Genomic DNA, 9,569 nt, shown 5'->3' on the forward strand with positions numbered 1-9,569 from the left:
TCTCTCTCTATATATATATATATATATATATATATATAGATCTATCTATCTATCTATCTGTCTATATATATATATATATATATATATATATATATATGAATGCACATTTCATCTTGTTTCTATACATTTTTGTTGTCCATCCATCCATCCATCCATCCATCTTCTCCCGCTTTTCCGTCAGGGTCGTGGAGGTAACAGCTCCAGCAGAGAGCCCCAAACTTTCCTTTCCCTGGCCACATCAACCAGCTCTGACTGGGGAATTCCAAGGCGCTCCCAGGCCAGCAAAGACATATAATCCCTCCACCTGGTCTTAGGTCTACCCCTCGGTCTCTTCCCAGCTGGACGTGCCTGGAACACCTCCCTAGGGAGGCGCCCAGGTGGCATCCTCACTAGGTGCCTGAACCACCTCAACTGGCGCCTTTCAACACGAAGGAGCAGCGGTTCTACTCCGAGTCCCTCCTGTATGACTGAACTTCTCACCTTATCCCTAAGGGAGATGACAGCCGCCCTGCGGAGAGATCCCATTTCGGCCGCTTGTATCCGCGATCTCGTTCTTTCGGTCATGACCCATCCTTCATGACCATAGGTGAGGGTAGGAACGAAGATGGCCCGGTAGACAGAGAGCTTTGTGTTCTAGCTCAGCTCCCTTTTTGTCAAAACGGTGTGGTAAAGCGACTGCAGTACCGCTCCCGCTGCTCCGATTCTCCGGCCCATCTCACGCTCCATTGTTCCCTCACTCGAGAACAAGACCCCGAGATACTTGAACTCCTTCACTTGGGGTAAGGCTTCATTCCCTACCTGGAGTGGACAATCCATCGGCTTTCCTGCTGAGAACCATGGCCTCAGATTTGGAGGTGCTGATCCTCATCCCAGCCGCTTCACACTCGGCCGCGAACCGATCCAGTGAGTGCTGAAGGTCACAGACCGATGAAGCCATTAGGACCACATCATCTGCAAAAAGCAGTGGTGCAATCCTTAGCCCACCGAACTGCAGACCCCCTCCCCCACGACTACGCCTCGAAATGCTGTCCATGAAATATTGACACATGACATTCAGTTTCAAATGCTTCAACCAAAAAGCTTATAGCTTGATTTACTGACGTGTTCAAAAACAAAGTTTGCACTACAATAATGTTGCCGAATATTGAAAACCTTTCAGAAAATGACCGACATGGTAAACATTAAAATCAAGTGAATATCTGTGTGCTGTTTTTGATGAGGAACGAGTGCATAAGCATGTTCTCTCAGCATTCCCGCAGCACATGCAGGTCAGATATCAGATCTCACTGCTGCTTCACCCCAACACACACATGCAGGTCAGATCACACTCCTGCACTGACTGTGTGCAAACACCCTGCTCTGCACATTTTCAGTGAGCTGGTGCAAAGACCAAGCTCCTTACAGTTTGCACACACACCTGCTCAGCACCTCCTTAGCGTGTTCAGCCTGTGCAGGCAGCACCTCCCTCGACTGCTCCCTCTGCTGCTGCATCAGAGCCTCGCTCTCCTGCACCACCTCTGATATGTGGCTGCCTGTCAACAAGCAGCAACAAGAGAATCTGAGTAATTATTTATTCATTCTTTCTTCCACCTTGGGTCTTTGGAGTGAAGTAAATCAATTCTTCTTGTGTTTGTGTGATAAGTGTCGTACAATATTGCAATACACCGTGGTATAAGTGTTTACCCATTGCTTTAAGTCAAAGGTTAGACTAAGGCAGTCTTTTGTTTACCATTCAAGTACAGCTGAGAAAGAGAGGTCGCACGTCTGTGTATCGAACGTTCTGGCATATTAACTTAAACACATTACTTGAATGCCAAATAGCAAACATCAAATTAACTTTAACGGTCAAATCTAATTTAAAGGTGCCATAGAATGTAAAACTTTATTTCCCTTGGCATAGTTGAATAAGGAGGGTTTGGTACATTGAACTGACATACCGTGAACCTCAAACACCATTGTTTCCTCCTTCACGTGCAAATCATAAACATGCATATCACAGCGGTAAAACGGGCGAATTACAACAATCCCTGTGTGTGACGAGTTATTTCCAAAATGTAATACAGTACATATTACTGTCTTTTTAAAGTAATAAGTTACATTACATTATTACTGTCTCTGAACTGTAATGCATTACACTACTTTAGCATTACTTTGAGTAACTTTCACCAACATAACCACAAAAGTATGGCCTTTAAATGCTAAAATGTAGTTTATTGCAGCTCATAACTTAAAGCTATCTATCTATCTGGCAGTACATGCTGAACATTAGGAAAAGAGCTAGAAATTAAACTCATGCTCCGTTTCAGTGGGCTAAATAATATGTGATACCGGTAACATGACGTCTCTGTGTGTTATTAATAACATGTTAGTGGAGCCTCTGCACGGCCCTGTGACCTGCTGTATATGAACGAGTCTCTATTCAACGTTAGCTCAACTTGTCATTGGTGTGTTAACGGGGATTTGGCTGACAAGCTTTCTAAAAGCCGGCGATTCCACAGAGGACAGAGGCTGCAGATCTTCAACACTCTGCCACGAGTCTCTGAACTTCTCGGGGTTCAAGCAGCAGACCAGAGAAAGTTACCTTCTGTTGCTTTGAACTGCACGCACTCCTGTCTTTCTCTTTTCTTTTCTCCAAGCCTGCAGCTCTGCATTGTGAGCCTGCAGCTCTGCATTGTGAATCTGTTTCTGCAGCTCTCTTAACCAATAGTAAACAGGCTTACTGAGTTACTATTCTACCAGCACAATTATTTCTCTGGTGTCGGAATGTCTCGCGATGTTTGTGAATTCTTAGAAACAAAACACCACATCCTTTCGGGTTAGAACGTGTAACGGATATTATATTACCCAAATTTCAGAAGTAATGCGTTATATTACTGCGTTACAGCAAAAAGTAATAGATTACTGTAACTCCGTTACTTTTGTAACGCGTTACACCCAACTCTGCGTACCACTCCACAACGTTGCTCTCCAATCTCCGACCAACTGGCTGTTCTTCAAATTCATCGGTTTCCTCCTCCGACAAAGGCTCAAACATGCAAGGTTGGATGCCAATAGCCTCCATGGTTCATCTCTTACAGTTTCACGAACTTCACTTACTTCTGTGGGCTTTGAGCCAGCCAATCAGAGCAGAGCTCGTCAAAAATATTTAAATGAGCTCCCAAATAAGGCAATTCAGCTTGTTTCATTCTAGGACCAAATCATAGGGTTGTAAATGGGCCTGTAAAACAACATCTACACATGTTTTAGATCAACTGAAGTTATATACCTTCTTTATAGACAATTTAGAACTATTTAAAGTACCAGATAGATCCATTCTATGGCCACTTTAAAATAAATAGATGTGTAATATTCCTTTTTCTTTACACAATAATACAACTACAACAACCGGGTATAGACTACTCATAGGCGACGTGTGGATGACTCCGGTATGAATCCTGGTCGGCACAGTCAAGAAAAAATACATAGCGGAAGGGAGGGGAGTATGTCTATACCCGTTACATTTTGTTAACCTCTGTAATTACTCACGTCTTATATATTCATCTCTGCTATTATATTGTAACGTTTTTTACTCTTTTAAAACTGCATTTTAACACTGATCGTAATGTTTCGCCGCCGTCTGAAGTCCGCGTAGTTGGCGCTGTGTATAATAAGTAAGCCATTCAACGTGACATATGCCTACTCTGCCGACAGCTAACAAAACCAGGCTTGTTTTTAGCATTGTAGCTAGAGAGCTAGCTACCGAACGAAGACTAAAGACAACTTTACCGTCACTAGTTGCTGTTGTCAATAGCACAACCAAACCTACTGAAGAACTACGACCTTCCACACAGCTTCGGAAGCAACAGTCCAGCACCAGCATGCTGGAGCTCAGCTCAAGGCCCGGGTTAGCTCCACTCTGAGCCAGAAAGAGCCATGGACGGATGCCCGCCGGGGGATACGCCATGGGAAGCTCAAATGCCGTCTCACTCCACATTAGGCCCTCCATCTGACCAACACATAATCCAACATGGACGAAGAGGACTTCCCTCCACTCGCCGGTCATCGCACACGACTAGGGTGACCATTTCCATAACACCAAAAGGAGGACATTATGCGGCATATCAATAAATTACTATGATGTACATAGGACTCTGGTACACTCTCATTTACAATACAATTTTGTGTGGTTTAAAGATGATGTTTGTGTAGCTGAATAGGAAAAAATATGAATGAAAAGTCAAGAAGGGTTTGTTCACAGTATTTGTATTTATTCAATACATTGTGGTGTTCAAAAACTGACCCCTGAGATGAATCTTTTAAAGTGCAGAGTGCCACAAAGCATAACATGTGTGGACTTAAATGCAAAAAACAAACAACAGGTAACATACATAATAATACAAAAATGCTTTTTTGAAAAGCATAAATAACCTTTTATGTAAACAACAAAGGAGATTGTAAAAAAAAAAAAACATTTACATTCAACAGCTCAAAAAGTATAGCATTTCTAAAGTGCTTCAGTCTTTTGGGGACTTGTCTTCAGTGTCTTCATCTGTATATGTGTGTGTGTGTGTGTGTGTGTGTGTGTGTGTGTGTGTGTGTGTGTGTGTGTGTGTGTGTGTGTGTGTGTGTGTGTGTGTGTGTGTGTGTGTACAGCAGTCCACCTGTATTTAGGCAAACTCCACATTCACCCTCTGTAGCAGCTCAGGAGACAACAGCACCTCTGACATCATGGCTTCCAAGCCCCCACTGCCCCTGGGCCTGTTTATATCCTGCAGGGACTGGTACAAATAACAACATAGCAAGAATACTGTTATCAACCTTCAAAAATCTGTATTGTTTTCAACCCAATAAATATAAATATTTCATGCAGCCCATCAGTGAAATCATAAGACTAGTGTACTCACCAAAGTAGTTGATTGTCTATCTGCAATACTTCTGTTCTTTCCTGGCTGCATCCAAGAGTTTTTGGTTTTCAATGAACTTCTTGTACACCTCTGTGCAGGGATATGTGAAATTGACACACACTTGCAGCTCAGCCTTGGCACTGTCCACATCCAGGCGATTCCTGTCGTTTCTCCATGCAGTTATCATTGAAAAGACACGTTCTGTGTGTGCATTGCTGCATGGGATGGAGAAAATATAGGCGCTGACCTTCCTGAGATTCACAAGTGGTACATCTGCTTTGGAAAACAGTTTCAAATATCGTTCCTCACTGTGGCAACCTTCCATTTCTGGTGAGCTGAAGGAACCTTCCACCATGGCATATTCCTCATACAGTCCATTAATATCAATGTCCAGATTGCAGGCCTGGACAGCAGCACTGTAGTCTTCAAATGGCACAGACGTTTTGAGGCCAAGCTTGGCCACTTTGCTATGAAAGCTTGTGTCAGAGAAGTCATATCTTTCACTGATGTATTTCTTTGCTCTTTCATAAAAAAGCAGAACATCTGCTTCACATTTTTTTGACTGGCAAGGGGGCAGCTGCTTCAGTCATCCCTTTAGCTGTGGGCGAGTCACTGAAAATCTCCCGGTCCACTTTCACGCCGCAGTCTACACTTCTGTACGACTGGTGTTGCTTTACAGCATGGTAAACCTTGCACAGCTCAGCAGCGGTTATTTTATTATCCAGGGGCGACGAGGCTTCACGAAAAAATGTCCTCATTGAAGAGGTACCTGCCGCACGTCTATTAGTTTTATGCTTCTCCGCATCCGCATGTCGTTCAATGGCAGCTTTTCCCTTACTGCTTATGTCAAAATCACAACGACAGAGTGTGCAGAAGCCATGAAAGGAGTCTCGACTGGTTTTAGATATAAAATCGTGCTCTTTCGTCCATTCTGGATTGAATGAGGTCTTACATTTTGGTATGATGCAAACTTTCTGTCAAAGAAGCCGGCATATGTATGAAGTGGCAGCACATGGAGCCTTGTTTACGTTTTGAACCAATGATATAGCAGATATTTATCTGACACCGCTCTTAGCCAATCATTTGTTAGAACAGATATGTTACGGCATTGGACGTTGTGCTGCGTCCCAGCAAAGATTCTAGAACTCCGCTCTTCAAGCCTAGTGCCTCAAGAAGGAGGACAAATACGCATCCGGCTTGATGCTGCGCCGGACGCCGGACAGGGCATTGAAAAGCCGGACTGTCCGGCCTAAAGTCCGGCATATATCCAGTCTCTGATGGTGTTAAGTTATCATGAGAGTGCTCTGATAACTTGTTTGATCCTGAAATCGTATGTAGCAGGTATACTGGGCTCAGGTAAATTCCCCACACTCTGCAAGGCCTTGAACTCACCACATAAGTAGGCCAACTCCTCCCCCAGACCCAATCTCCTAATTAGCTCAGGGGTATTTAAGGCACCTGTGGCCCCTAAGCAGCCTCTTGCTGCCTGCCTGCTGCCACATTGGCCACCTCTTTGGACTCTAGAATAGGTAATTTAGTAGGTTTTATGCTTTGATCAGCCACTTAAAGTCCTGATGTGCATTTCATTTTTACTGACAGGGTCGCATTTACTTGTATTAGTCTTCTGTCAACTGAAGCTCCAACTGGAAGGATGTTGATTGGTTCTGAGGTGTTAATTTAGTATAAATGAAATAGTTCCTGGGGTGAAATTCCTCAGGTGGCGTTGTCGGGTAGTTTATATTCGGTGACTCTGCCTTTAACTCTGCACAGCATCACCGTCCCCCCCGTGAATAAATTAAAAGTAAATGTATGAATTGTCATGAACACCGTTATGCCTATCAGACAGAGTGCTGCTGTGCCTCCTGTCATCATTGATGGACATCGCTTCAGAATGGCTGCTCAGAGGAGAGGATTTGTCTAAACGCCTGTTGCTCTCACTCCTGAATGTGTGGGCGGGACTAAGACGCAGGTGAGGGGGGGAACTGAGAAACGAGAACGGGCTCATGACATTCCAAAGAGGCGTGGCCAGCAGCAGCTAGTTCATTTAAAGTTACAGTCACAGAATCAGCACTTCAAGAACAGGGCTGAAACAGAGGGGGATGAGGCATGCTACAATGGGGGATCTGTTTGGTATTTTGAGGAAAACACTTCACACATATTTTGTATAGATTTGGTCCTACAATATATTGTTTAAATATAGCATAATAGGTGTACGGTTTTATTAAATTAACTACTTTAATCTAATACTTCCCACCGCATAAGGGGGTTTTCTATTGGTGAAACAGTGTCCTACTCAAGCACGGGAATCCGATCTGTGTTTCACACGTTTTATTTCACCAAGCACTCGAACATACATTACACATGCTAGGTAAACAACAGCTCAGCTTCACCAGTCAAAAAACTGATCCTACCAACTGGCAAGTTAAGTACGCGGTCGACAGAGGATCTAGCCGACAGACCGGGTAGGCTGGACCGAGTGGCCTATGAAATGAGACGTCTAGTTTACGGAGCACCTCCTGTATACGTCACGTGACGCTACCTGTTCTGTTGCCTCCAGAAGCCTGATAGCAAATTACTTAACCAGCAAACTCAGCTGAAGAGGATCCAGACACTTTACTTGTTGAACCGTTTATTGGAGATTACTACCGGCGATGAAATAAATAGAATAAAGATTAAGCTGTTCCTTTGGCCACCAGTAATGTTACATTAGTGAGTTAACAAGTAAATGATACCTGATGTCATTTAATCATTTCAATTCCTATTATTAGTTTTCTAATGTCATTATTTAACTCATTATATTCTCCTTCTTCCCCTAAATCTATGAATATAATTCAAACATGACCCAGAGATATCCTCGTATTCCACTGTTATACTTCATGTTGTAAGTAATATTGTAAATAGTGCTTCAAACCTGAGTAAATGAAATAAACAATATGCAAAATGAATTTAAATTCATTTTGTTATTTTTATTTAATCTCAAATTAGAGGTAAGAATACTGCCATGGAAAAAATTAAGGGACCACTTCGGCATTATCAGTTTTTCTTGTTTTATTATTTATTGGTATGTCTTTTTATTGTATTCTATAAACTACTGACAATTTGTCTCTGTTGGAATTCAACAGACACTGGAATGGCTGTCATACATGCAGACATAAAGATTAAAGAAAAATTTGGAGTGGTTCCTTTTTTCCGGAGCTGTATATACCTTATCTCTCTGCAGCGTCATTTCTTCTATTATGAGAACTTCCATCACCAACACAGAGGAATTCCATCATCTCATTCTACATCACCAGCAGTAAAACAAATATCATCAGAAGTTTATAAAGTAACTTATAAAGTTGTTTATTTGTATTCACAATTATTGGTGATTCCTCCGCTTGCTGCTGAGAGCTCTATTTTGTTTGTTTATTCCTTTTTTAATTTGAGTTGAAAGACATTAGCCCTTTCTCATTTCTGGTTTTTTTGCCTCCTCGCCTCCTCTGTCCTCTGGTAGTGACCCGGAAATCAATTTCAGCGCCCCATGTTAAAGGACATCTCATTTTAGGGGAAATATTTTTCATAACCTGAAATGAGCGGATTTAACTGTGGAATATTCTGTAGACATGTTAAATAATATACTCAGCTGTGCCGGATTGTTGCAGCCTGAAACAGCACAGCGTCTTCTTAGACATCCTGCTGAAGAGACAGACACACAGAGGTGCTGCGGGAGGGGGTTTATCCTACAAATGACATCAAAGATTAATTTTACGTCATGCATGAACCTAAAACCTAACTCACCCTTTGTTGAGCAGCTTTCACATACTTGGATCAGGGGGGAAAGAGAGACAATGTTTTCTGCTGACACGTTCTAGTCAATTAACACACAGGGGAGACATACATTATATATGTATTCAAGACATTAAAAGGGCATTTTTGGGGACCTTTATATAAGTCCAGCCCTGCGTCACGCCTCTTTTTAACATCACTGTTGCCGGAAATCCCTCCCCGGAGGATACATCAGTGTATCCTCGGTTATGTGTTGCGGTTGTAGCTCCTCCAGAGAGCATCCTCGATCCTCGCTGTGCATTCATAGAAATGAGATGTCCTTCAAGATGGCGCACTGACAACTATTTCCGGGTCACAGAGGATCGAAGAGTTGAAGAGGTGAAAAATTAGAGAAATTAGAAACGGCTGTACTTGTTGTAGGCTACTGTGTTTGACCTGTAGGTCAATCATTGCGTCACAGCTGCTTCCTGAACCCTGAGACATCCTGGCCTAACGCCAGCCTCTAACAGCATTGATTGGATTAGTCCTCATGCACTTGAGTTTGATAATTTATTGGCACTTTCGAAAGCCATCTCTGGCAAATCCTAACGTCATGATCTGGACCTCTGACTGAGGGATCCACAGACTGATTTTAGAGGTGGAACTGTGTTCGGTGGTTGGCTGGTCAAGATTTCACTTTACTCTCAATAAGAAAAGATCTGATTGCATATTACTGGTGTCGTCCAATCGAAAAGAACAGTTCAATTTTAGACTCCTGAGTCACTGGACCACTGTTAGAAGACATTTTCAACAATCGTATTTTAAATTGTCGGATATACATGTGCTGCAGAAGCTGTATTACATAATATTATATTTTCATTACTTACAAAGCTGCCAACTTTGATCTTTTTATCAACATCAACAAAAAGTATTTATTCACAT

This window comes from Eleginops maclovinus, chromosome 9, assembly GCF_036324505.1.
Source record: "Eleginops maclovinus isolate JMC-PN-2008 ecotype Puerto Natales chromosome 9, JC_Emac_rtc_rv5, whole genome shotgun sequence".
NCBI lineage: Eukaryota > Metazoa > Chordata > Actinopteri > Perciformes > Eleginopidae > Eleginops > Eleginops maclovinus.